Genomic DNA, 13,242 nt, shown 5'->3' on the forward strand with positions numbered 1-13,242 from the left:
AAATGAAAGCCAAATGAGATCTATTTCTAATTACAATATTTTACCGATATTAATGAAGATTTCACATAAACTCATAAGGCAACAGTCTGTATGTAATCTATGCTTTTACCAATTACCAGCAGATGCTTTTGATTGTGTCAAAGCAAAATTAAATATAAATAGTGCATTTTGAATCCATTACCTTACTGCTCGATCTTGATTCCAAACACCTCTTCCTAAGCCATCCTGCAGTATAAATCCCCATACACACTATCAGATTTTCTGCTGATTTTTGTCTTTAGATTTACCAAAACCATGTAGTAGAAGGGCCTGCCTGATTGCATACAAATTTTAATTCCTAAGGTTTGACCTCATATTATGTGGTTTTGTTAAATCTGAAGGAAAAAATCAGCAGAAAATCTGATCGTGTGTATGGGGCTTATTGGTTCAAAGTCACAGTTCCCTTTATGAGCCAAGCTGACTTCCTACACTTGGGGACAGACATTTTTTCCTGCTAGTTATCTTCTTGGGCACTGGTCCCCTTACTGTCCCCATGAGTTCTCCTGCCTATGAGAGAGGACCCTGCCGCTGTAAGTTTTGCCCCCACCACCAATAGGAGTTGTCCTCATCATGCAGGCAGGATCACAGGACGTAAGGAAAAGAAGAGAAAAGCATCATCATATGACAAAATTTGTAAAATGGGTATATGGGCATTTTTTTTTCAAACTGGCAGTTAAAGGAAGTGGAAGAGGGTTTCTAATATCTTGGAGTTGGTCTTTAATTGTATTCCATGGATATGAATGCCCCCCCTTCTCTAGCCACACCCAAATCTATGACTAAAGCCAGTCATACATGCATCTAGATGCGATCCATGTATGGGTAGGGTACCAATCAATCTCCGTACAACTGCCCTGTTAAAATGTATGCTCAATCAGTGCTGCCAGCTATAAAAAAAAATAATCATCTATGGCAGGGATATGCAATTAGCTGACCTCCAGCTGTTGCAGAACTACAAATCCCATGAGGCATAGCAAGACTCTGACAGCCACAAGCATGACACCCAAAGGCAGAGACATGATGGGACTTGTAGTTTTGCAACAGCTGGAGGTCCGTTAATTGCGTATCCCTGATCTATGGGCTGCCCAAGCCCAATCAAGGTGAAATGTATCAGAGGGATGTGGCTGTGGCAGGGACTGCCAGATACGAGAGCAGTGTGCGGCACAGACATTAACTGAAACAATATCTCATCAGGAGGAAATATTTTTAAAATTGGATTAATTAGAAAAATTCTTTCTTAGGCAGCAGACATCGCAAAAAATGTCCCAACTGGAACACCTCCCTTCTATTTTTGTTCTCGTGGAAATTAACCTGGAAATTATTTTTATGACAGAAGAGACCCTACTGATCTTTTCAGCCTGTCGGCTCTAATGTACACTGAGCAGTGAATGCGCAGCTCAGCATACTCTGTGCCATGATGATGTGCCTCCCAAGTACATGCATGGGATTGATGTCATTACGGCCTGGCCAATCAGGAGGCCAAATAGTCCGAACCTGGAAGGAAGACTGGGAGAATATTGAATTACCAACTCTGGAGGGCATCGTTTGACAGATACTGTATGTCTGCCATAACATGCAGTGCATACTGGCACATTATGGATAACAGCTCCTGGGTGCCAATTTAAAAAAAAAAAAAGTTTAATTCTACTTTAACGTTTTGGATTCTTCCCCACTTTCAGTCCCAGTAACAATGGTCAGAAATAGAAAAGAAAAAACAGCTTCAAATTCCTACCCTCTCAGATTCACTTTATGTGATTTCTAAACTCATATTTATTTTTTCTTGTTTTACTGCTGGTGGATATAAAACCATAAATGTACATCTGTTGCAAGTAAAACATTGATTGTCTTTTTGCTTGCGCTTCCTAAACAGTAATGTGCAGGGGGGCGTGTCGGGACATTTGAGATCTGGACGCCTGCGCTCTCTCTCTCCTGGCAGCATGCAGCTTGCACAAGTGACTGGCCTCTAGTGCTGCTTCACCCTCTCTCACTCTGAGCTTTGCTGTACAGGGTATTGCAAGAGAACAATGCCAAGTTAAATTAAGGTACTTAAATACAGATGTATTATTAAGTACAGAGCTGCATATATTTGTATTTTTTTATCTGCATGTACTCTGAAAGCAGTTGAAGAATGAACATTGGTGTGGACTGATAAAGGGAAATGGACAAGAGTGAATGGGCCTATGTAGGAAACCAGTCATGAGAGAAATACAATGGCTGCTATTGCTGATCTCTTTCTGACCATGATTGTTGCCTGGCTGTTATGCTAAATTATTGGCTCCAATAGTCTGACCCAGAACTAAAATGATTTGGGAGCTCTGGTATTCACTGAAGCCAAAGATGGCCAAACAACTAGCATTACCAGATGGAGGTCAACAATGGCAACCCACCTATTTGTACAAAAACAGCAAATTCTCCTGCGCTCTGGTTTCTTGGTCTTTAAAATGTGATATATACAGTTTGGAATGGTGTAGTCACTAAGTCTTGCAGCCCTCCTTTAGAACATTGGGTGTTCAAATACTAAAAAGAGAAAATACAAAGAAGGGGAAGGCGCACTGACCTAGTGCATTACCATAAAACAGCTTTATTTAAAATTGAATCAAATAGCAAAATGGCTACTCACAAACGAGTATTGATCACAGGCAAAATCAATACAAATAAATCCATCGCACCAAACGTTTGGCGACTCCAGACCAGATGTCCGAGGAATTTGGTGAATACCTCTACGGAAATGGCTAACGCGTTTCGGGAGTGACCCCCTTTCTTCAGAGCCAAAAAGGGCAATGGTCTCAAAAGAGTGCGATGGATTAACCCACCTATTTGTCCCATGGCAGATTCCCTTTAAAATGTTATACTTCACAAACAGGTTCCACATGAAGACATCTCTACACAACAGTGTATTGATAGTCATACGAGGGTTGAGGAAATGTTATACTTCACATACAGGATCTGATTGAAGATATCTCTAGGCAACAGTGTATTGACATTCATACGAAGGTTGAGGAGCATGGCACCATGGTCAGGGTGAACTGGGTGATCTGCACCCATGTACGAAGCTCCACTGAAATTTAAGATGGTATGCCTGGGGGTTAATATGTTAGAGAAAGTACTCCTTCAAACAACCATGGGCAGAAACCTACAAAGCTATGGCTGTAGCATCTCTGGCCAGAAAAATAGTTTTGGATGCAGCCACCCAGCTAACAGAGGAATGCCACAAAAAGTTCTCCATAACTCTACACACCATGGAAGAGATGATCGCAGAGACACTCATATAAAAACCATACAGTGAAGGACCACCTAGACGAGGGGTTTTCAAAATACGGCCCACTGCAAGATTTTTGTAGCTGGGGTCAGTGTCCTCTAACCAATGTCCTACACAGGTCTTCAGGTCAGCCTACTGTCTTTGTTCATCCTCATCCACATACTCCTCACCTCCCTGTCCATTCTCCATCACAGGTTCCCATAAACTGTTGGTGTTCTAACAACCAATCATGTGTCTTGTCCAGCATTCCCAGGAGGAATCCTCCACCTTCACCTGCTGCTACAGCCATGGCCCTCCAGGTTCCCAACTTTGCTAAAATTATGTGAATTATAGTGGAATCTCATGTAAAGGGGGTATCTGATGGAGACCCTGATGTAAGGGAGGACTTTAATGTAAAGGAGATTCTGATGGAGACTCTAATGTAAGGGGAAATATAATGGTGACTCTGATGTAATGCTGGACTCTGATATTGTTTAGAATGTTGTTTTCTTACTGAGGTTCTTTTCTCTGTTGCTCTAAATCATATCATGCTAGTTACAAAAAAGCTCAGCATAAAATGTATTCATTCACTGAAATTTCATTAATACTTTTATGAAACAGATTTTATTTGGCCAGGAAATATTTGTAAAGTATACCATAAGGCCCTCGTACTGAAAAGTTTGGAGAGCCCGGACCTAGTTTTACTAAGCAGCTGCTAAACAGTATGAACATGGGTAATGCAGAGGAGCTAGTCAGCATGTTGAAGAAAGCTGCAAAAGCCATTGCTGCAGTGTGCCTGATGGACAGCAGTTTGTGTGCCTGTTCTGCGCAGATCCGGGCCACTTACTATGAGGCAGGCTGAATTATACCTGTTCCCAGTCTCCATGTAACACCTGTAACCTGGATTTTTCAGAATTTATTCCAAACGTGATATATACAGATATAGCATTCTCATAGTTAGGTGCTGGGCTGCTAGGTAAATGTAGTCTTTCTTATGTGGCTCTCCTGTAATCAGTGGAGCAGCTGTTGATTGTGTGGGCTGATCAATTTCTCTTAGGGTGCAGACTTGATTGCTTCTTCCTGCCCTCTGGAAGGTTCCAGAACATAGGACTGGAGCAAGTTAAGTGAGTAGCCTGAATATTTATGGGTCCCAGCCAATCCCTGGGGAGTTGTGCCCAGGAGGTGGCCGTAGAGCACATAGCCTGGGACCTGGTACATTCTGATTCTTGTCCAAGAGAAGAAGTTCCCAGCCTGAAGAGTTGTTGCCCTTCTGGGCAGCCCACCTGAAAGTCTGCTTGTGTTCATTGGGGTCCCAGCTGTGGCAGAGCTGGTGGGCCTGTTCTGTTAAAAAAGGACTAAAAAGTTAAGCAAAAGATTTTATTGAGGATCCTGTCTGGAAGGCTCACTGAGATATTGTCTGACTAACATTGGAAGGAGGCATCCAGGTATCCAGGGATACTGTGAGTAGAGACCTGACTGAAGGATCCTAATGACTGTTGCTCCTGGTAAGCCTAGCATAGCCATACTAGCAATTGCCTGGCCTACTAGGACATCTCGGTTTTGTCCATGTTTGGGCCTTTTGATGGAAGAATTATACTAAGAAGCAATACAATATCACAGAGAAAAGCAGTACCGGAACAAGTCATCTAGAGCCTAAACATGCCAAACTGCACCCCCCTCGCCCAAGATGTATGGGCATTATGTGTCAGCAAATTTCCCCCACAAAAACACTGAGCATTATTCTGCAAGCTTACCCCCTAAGTCTAAATCCCCTCCTCCTCCCAAATCTGCTCCCCTGCTGAAATCCCCCCTCTCAGCACAAATCTTTGCCCCCCACCCCCCAAATCCCCCTAGCTCAGATGCCAACCCCCCAAAAAAACTCACCCCTCCTAACAAAAATCCACTACTCCGAAAATTTCCCCCCAAATCTCCCCCTCCTAGCACAAATCTTCTTACCCAAAAATGCCCCCTCTTAGAACAATACCTACCCCCTGTCACCCCATAAATCCCTGCTCCCAACACAAATTCCCTAAATCATCACTCTTAGCACCCCCTTCAAACTTCCTCTCCTAGAACAATACTTACCCCCTGCCCCCCCTACAAATCCCCCCTCCCAACACAAATCCCTTGAATCACCAGTCTTAGCACCCCCCCCCCCCAAATTCCCCCTTCTAGAACAATACTTACCCTTTGCCACCCCAAAAAAATTCCCCTTCTGACAGAAATCCCCTCCCCCGTTCTCCCTTGCCCCCCCCCCCCACACACACACCCCTTACAAATCAATTGCTGTGCTGCCACTGACCACGTTCAGGGGATCAACTAGACAGAAAAATCTGAGTAAATCTCTCCAATGGGTACACAGAGAGCAGTTAAAATTACTAGTGCTGAACTAGCAGTGGAGTTATACAGTGTTATTTATCACAGCACTTAGACCCCATTAACACTTCGCATAGCGTGAACGCGTGTTCCTGCTCGTTTTGTTCTCCGCACGCGTCTGCTAACCGCTTCTTGGGGGCTATTAATTAATAGCACCACAAGCATGATGTGTGTTTGTAGCACATTTTTTGAATGTAAGTAAAAAGCAAGTTTCTTTGTATTTTGTCGCATGTTCAGGGAATGCAAAGTGTGAATGCGGCCATAGTAAATTAGGTCTTTTTGGGCTTTTTAAACCCCTTTAAATTAATGGACAATCTGTGCCCGCACTGATGGGTTTTCTCTTTGTCATCATCACACCATTCGGTCTTCTAGAGACAAGGAGAACCCTGCTGCTGGACAGCCAATAGGAAGTATTCATGTCACCTAGGCACCAACAGAGAAGGATCCTCCTCCTGCAGTGAAGAAGATAGAAGACCTGGGAGGTGGCATGTGACATAACCACTGGATTTATCACCAGGCCCAGAGAGTGATGAAGTAGGCATGGCTGATTTTAAGAAGAAGCATGGTCAGTCTGAATAAAAGGCATTTTTTTAATGTAATGGACTTAAAAAAAAAAAAAACATAGAGTGACCAAAAATAAGGTTTGGGTCGGTTATTAGCAGACCTAGATATGACTCCCTTGTAGATAGATATGACTCCCTTGTAGGCATCACATGCGAGGATCTCAGATCGTGCGGCTGTGGTCCCTCTTTAGCATTTCTATGTAAAAATGACAGCTAGGCCTAAAGGTCGCTTATTGACTTCTATGGTGACTGCTTGGTCCTACAGCCACTCATTTACTGCCATGGCGCAAGCCTTGGCCCAGCAGCAGCCACTTCTATGTCAGGACTATGGGGTCCTGTTTGAATATGTTTGATTACTGTCTGTGATACTTTTATAATTTGCACCAACATCCAAATATTTAGGACAAGTTTTTCGGAGTGTACCCCAGGGGCGTAACTATAGAGGGTGCAGCAGTCGCGACCGCAACCGGGCCCTGTGCTGCAGGGGGCCCATGCAGCCCCCTCTACATATGGCCGGCAGCAGCATAGGCAGCTAGGGGTACCAGTGCACCATGCACACGGGTGGGTGGAGGGTGACTAGCAGAGCTCCATGCTCAACTATCGCACTGGCTGCTCTTTAGTTGTGCATTCCCCGCATGACCTGTGTCCTCGGCCGGCTCCTCAGAGTACCCCTCTCCTGCTCCATGCATTGCCGCTCAGTCCGATGTCTGTTCTCCCCAGCCAGAGTCCCTGGGGGCAGTAACTTCATCTGCCCTGGAGAAAGGGACCTCATCTCTTCTGGGGACGGGGATCCCATCCTGTCTAGGGACAGTCCCCCAATGGGGCACCTAAAAATAAAAAAATAATAATAAAAAAACTACTGATGCCAGTGGTGGAACTACAGGGCTCGCAAAGTTCATACCTGTGACCAAGCCCTGGAGTTCCACCGCCGGACTTGGAGGGAAGGGCCCTGGCTTGGGTTCAGGGGGGCCCTTCATGGTTTCTTGCATTGGGGCCCTGAAGGTTCTAGTTACGCCACAGGTGTACCCCCTTCTTGAAGGTCCAAGCTATCAAGTTGTTCAAATACAGGAACAGTCCTTTGCACTGGCATATATACTTTGTACTAAAATGTGTCCTTCTTCATGCCACAAATTTGGGAGGTATGTTTACAGGGTGCCTGACAATCAATGCCTAAACTTTTCAGGGGTATCTAGATAAAATGATATGCACTTGGAAGCACATGGCACATACAGTATGTCATAATACAAAGGTGTACTTAAAAGTAGAGTACTTTCAAAAATATATATTTTAATTGTTTATTTTAATGAATTTACAAAATGTAAAGTGAGGGATCAGAAGAAAAATCTAAATCAAATCAGTATTTGGTGTGACCAACCTTTGGCTTTAAACCAGCATCAATTCTTACACTTGCACACTTTGTATACTTACACAAAGTCGCACAAAGTCAGGGATTTTGTAGGATTAGAGTCAGGTGTATGATTAACCAATTATACCAAAAAGGTGCTAATGATCATTCATTTCAAATTGATATCATACAGTCATTAACTGAAACAGGAGGCTTAAAACTGGGTGAGAAACAGCCAAACTCTGTTACTAAGGTGAGGTTGTGGAAGACAGTTTCATATCACAGGTCATACACCATGGCAAGACTGAGCACAGCAACAAGGCACAAGGTATTTTTACTGCATCAGCAAGATCTCCCCCCAAGAAAGATTTAAAATTTGACTGGGGTTTCAAGATTAACTGTGCAAGCTTTTTTGAAGAAGCACACAGAAACCAGCAACACTGAAGACCAAAGAGGCAGTGGTCTGCCAAGGAAACAATGCAGCAAATGAAAGACATATTAGGATATTATGGTGATATACCCACGCTATGGTAACAGTGTTAATCTAACTATGTTCATCCAAACAAAAATTATAAATTATAAGACTGCTAGGTTATAAAAACCTTCATGCACAGTTTTAACTTTAAAAACACAGCACAGCTCCTAATTGCATACATAATTTCATGTGCTCTTATAAATACATCAACAAATATATAAAACATTTCTGAATTCAAATATATAAAGTGATCTTGTGCATAAATTCCTGTGCTTTTATAAAAAAAAAATTAAAACGCCTCAATTAAATACATATGAATCAAAATCTTATATCCAAATATGAAACTATGAAAAAGTGAATACGTGAAAAATAAATTGATCTCAAGTGCACTAATGCAAAACACAGTTCTTAACCACTTCAGCTCCGGACCAATAAACACCTTAAGGACCAGAGGTCTTTTTGCAATTTCGCACTGCGCTGCTTTAACTGGTAATTGCGCGGTCATGCAATATTGCACCCAAACGAAATTTGCGTCCTTTTCTTCCCACAAATAGAGCTTTCTTTTGATGGTATTTGATTGCCTCTGCGATTTTTTTTTTTTGCGATATAAATGGAAAAAGAGCGAAAATTTTGAAAAAAAAAGATATTTTCTTCTTTTTGTTATAAGAAAAATCGAATAAACTAAATTTTAGTCATACATTGAGGGCAAAATTTATTCAGCCACATGTCTTTAGTAAAAAAAATGTCAATAAGCGTATATTTTTTGGTTTGCGCAAAAGTTATAGCGTCTACAAACTAGAGTACATTTTCTGGAATTTACACAGCTTTTAATTTATGACTGCCGATCTCATTTCTTGAGGTGCTAAAATGGCAGGGCAGTACAAATCCCCCCCAAATGACCCCATTTTGGAAAGTAGACACCCCAAGGAAATTGCTGATGGGTATGTTGAGCCCATTGAATATTTATTTTTTTTGTCCTAAGGGATTGAATAATGACAAAAAAAAAAAAAAAAATTTTTTTTTACAAAAAGTTGTCACTAAATGATATATTGCTCACACATGCCATGGTTATATGTGGAATTGCACCCCAAAATATATTCCGCTACTTCTCCCGAGTATGGGGATACCACATGTGTGGGACTTTTTGGGAGTCTAGTCGCGCATGGCACCCCGAAAACCAATCACCACCTTCAGGATTTCTAAGGGTGCAAATTTTTGATTTAACTCCTCACTACCTATCACAGTTTCGAAGGCCATAAAATGCCAAAATAGCACAAAACCCCCCAAAATGACCCCATTTTGGAAAGTAGACACCCCAAGCTATTTACTGAGAGGCATGTTGAGTCCATGGAATATTTTATATTTTGCCACAAGTTGCGGGAATATTACAAACTTTTTTTTTTTTTGCACCAAGTTGTCACTAAATGATATATTGCTCACACATGCTATGGGCATATGTGAAATGACACCCCAAAATACATTTTGCTGCTTCTCCCGAGTACGGGGATACCACATGTGTGGGACTTTTTGGGAGTCTAGTCGCGCACGGCACCCCGAAAACCAATCACCACCTTCAGGATTTCTAAGGGTGCAAATTTTTGATTTAACTCCTCACTACCTATCACAGTTTCGAAGGCCATAAAATGCCAAAATAGCACAAAACCCCCCCAAATGACCCCATTTTGGAAAGTAGACACCCCAAGCTATTTACTGAGAGGCATGTTGAGTCCATGGAATATTTTATATTTTGCCAAAAGTTGCGGGAATATTACAAACTTTTTTTTTTTTTGCACAAAGTTGTCACTAAATGATATATTGCTCACACATGCTATGGGCAGAAGTCAAATTACACCCCAAAATAAATTCTGCTGCTTCTCCCGAGTACGGGGATACCACATGTGGGGGACTTTTTGGGAGCCTAGCCACGTACGGGACCCCGAAAACCAAGCACTGCCTTCCGGATTTGAATATAAAATGCTATAAAAAACAAACTAACCAGAGTCACCCGTAACACTTATACGGTGATCAGTGGTGAAAGGGTTAACTAGGGGCAATCAGGGGGTTCAAATTTTTATTAGGTAGTATATGGGGGTCCCTGGCGCTATATAAAAACCTGACGGGGAACCTAAATAACTAACTGGCTAACCAGCGTCACCAGTGACACTTATACTGTGATCGCTGGTGAAAGGGGGTGAAAGGGTTAACTAGCAGCAATCAGGGGGTTAAAACCATTATTGGGTAGTATATCGGGGTACCTAGCGCTATAAAAACCTGGCGGTGAACCTAAAAAAATAACTAGCTACCTAGCGACACTAGCGACACTGATGCAGCGCTCAGAAAAATTATCGCTTAGTGACACTGGCAAAAGGGGGTGAAAGGGTTAACTAGCGGAAATCAGGGGGTTAAAACCATTATTGGGTAGTATATCGGGGTACCTAGCGCTATAAAAACCTGGCGGTGAACCTAAAAAAATAACTAGCTACCTAGCGACTGTAGCGACACTAATGCAGCGATCAGAAAAACGATCGCTTAGTGACACTGGCAAAAGGGGGTGAAAGGGTTAACTAGCGGCAATCAGGGGGTTAAAACCATTATTGGGTAGTATATCGGGGTACCTAGCGATATAAAAACCTGGCGGTGAACCTAAAAAAATAACTAGCTACCTAGCGACACATGCAGCGATCAGAAAAATGATCGCTTAGTGACACTGGCAAAAGGGGGTGAAAGGGTTAACTAGCGGCAATCAGGGGGTTAAAACCATTATTGGGTAGTATATCGGGGTACCTAGCGCTATAAAAACCTGGCGGTGAACCTAAAAAAATAACTAGCTACCTAGCGACTGTAGCGACACTAATGCAGCGATCAGAAAAACGATCGCTTAGTGACACTGGCAAAAGGGGGTGAAAGGGTTAACTAGCGGCAATCAGGGGGTTAAAAACATTATTGGGTAGTATATCGGGGTACCTAGCGATATAAAAACCTGGCGGTGAACCTAAAAAAATAACTAGCTACCTAGCGACACATGCAGCGATCAGAAAAATGATCGCTTAGTGACACTGGCAAAAGGGGGTGAAAGGGTTAACTCTAGGGGCAATCAGGGGGTTAAATCTTTATTGGGGGGTGATAGGGGGCTACCCTGGACCTAACACTAACTGTCCTGACAGTTTTTACTGTCACAACTGACACTGAATGCATTGATCAGTAAAGAAATGATCAATGCAATCAGTGACACTGTGACTGGGGGGGGAGGGGGGGCGGGGGGGATCGGGGGGCGATCGGGGGGGGGGTTTGTGTGCCTGTGTGTACCTACATGTCAGTGTAGTGTTGGTGCACACTTACTTTTAGTCTTCTCCTCGTAGTCCGGTCAAAAAGACCGCCCCGAGGAGAATGACATCACTTCCTCCTTCCTGTGTAAACAATACACAGGGGAGGAAGCTTCTCATTGGCCAGGAGCGATCCAGAGGGGGTGGCCGAAAACCAACGGCCATCCCCTCATCACGGAGCGCTCCTGGACCGAATCGGACCGCCGTAAACAGCGGGAGGGGGTCCGATCGGACCCCCCACCCGCTGGAAGGCAATCACGTAGATGTACGTGATTGTGCCTGCCTGTGCCATTGTGCTGACGTACAATGGCAATACGGCGGTCCTGAAGTGGTTAAAGTCCACAAATACACTTATATAAAGTGATAAGTGCAGTTTCAGAGTACTGTTGAAAATATTCCTTTTCCGTGTAGGTTCCACAGTGGCATGCTCCCCTCCTGTGTTCCCCAGTACTACCCAGGGATCGGCAACCACCAACATTTTTATAATCTCTTTAATATGGAGTAAAATCGTGTTCCAAAATGTTTTAATCTTCGGGCATCTCCACCATAGTGCCTGCCTCTTTGCACCCATGGCAACACTCCCCTGATCTATCTGGTTGAAATTTACAATTCTTATCAGGCGTGTAGTACCATCTGGTCAGACATTTATAACTCATCTCTGCTGTTTTAGAATCTACAGACGATCCATGGACCAATTTGAACATTTTACCTATCGTTAAATTGTCTTTTTGTGTGCCCAATTCCCTTTCCCATTTTTTGATGAATGGAGGCACTCCCAGTTCCCCCCCCCCCCCATTAACAGCAATTTGTACCACCTTGATACAATCCCCTTGGGATAGTCCGTTATACATAACTTTTCCAAGGGGGTTAGTTCTCCCGCCGAACGGATCAGCTGCGGTAGTTTTTCACAAAGAGGGAGAGCTGGGTATACCTCCACCCATCAATTACCATCATATCCTTTTTTTTTTAATTCGTGAATTGGTGCTAATACTCCATTTTTAATTACGTCTTTCAACTGTGCTTCTTCCTTCACCCAATTGCCCCCTATCTCCTTACAACCTAATAAAAAATATTCGTTTTCCTTTAATGCTATAAGAGGTGAATTATATTTCCCGTTTAATTGCTTATAGACCCTATCCCATATTCTAAATGTGTTACGTGTTGTGTTATTTCCCTCTAGAACCATTGTCCTCTTACGGGGGGGATTCCAAATTTGCTTTCCTAATAGTGCCTTACAACTTTAGTGCTCAAGATTTACCTTTTTCAGTATTGTCCCGCTTCGTCCATTCAGTCGTTCTTGACAGGACGACCGCGTCATAATATGTCTGAACATCTGGGATCGCCAACCCCCCCTTTTTTTAGGTTGTCGCATACTAGCAAAGGCTAATCTGGGTTTTTTGTTCTTCCATACATATTTCATTATCACAGATTTTAATTTCGTAATACGCCTGTGGTAGTATTATCGGTAACATCTGGAACCTGTACAGAATTTTCAGAAATATTATCATCTTTACTGTATTTATACGCCCTAACCACAATAATGGTCTATTTCCACATCTTTTACACTCTGCCTGAATTTCATCGAGTAGCGGTATATAATTCATTCTGTACAATTTCTTCTCGGAGTTCGCCAGCTTGATGCCCAGGTATTTGAGTTCCTTCCGCCAAGGGAATCTCTATTCCCTCTGAGAAATTCGCTGCTCGGCTTTGTTAATATTAATGTTTAATATCTCCGATTTAAACCGATTTATTTAAAAATTTGAGAAGTCTCCGTATTGTTCTAACATCTTTATTAAGTTTGGCATAGTTTCCTTCGGATTACTAACATAAAATAATATATCGTCCGCGAATGCAGCAAGTTTGTGTTCCTCCTTCCTAACTTTTAC

Source organism: Lithobates pipiens, unplaced genomic scaffold (genome assembly GCF_037356315.1).
Source record: "Lithobates pipiens isolate NorthernLeopardFrog02 unplaced genomic scaffold, aLitPip1_a1.2 Scaffold_23, whole genome shotgun sequence".
NCBI lineage: Eukaryota > Metazoa > Chordata > Amphibia > Anura > Ranidae > Lithobates > Lithobates pipiens.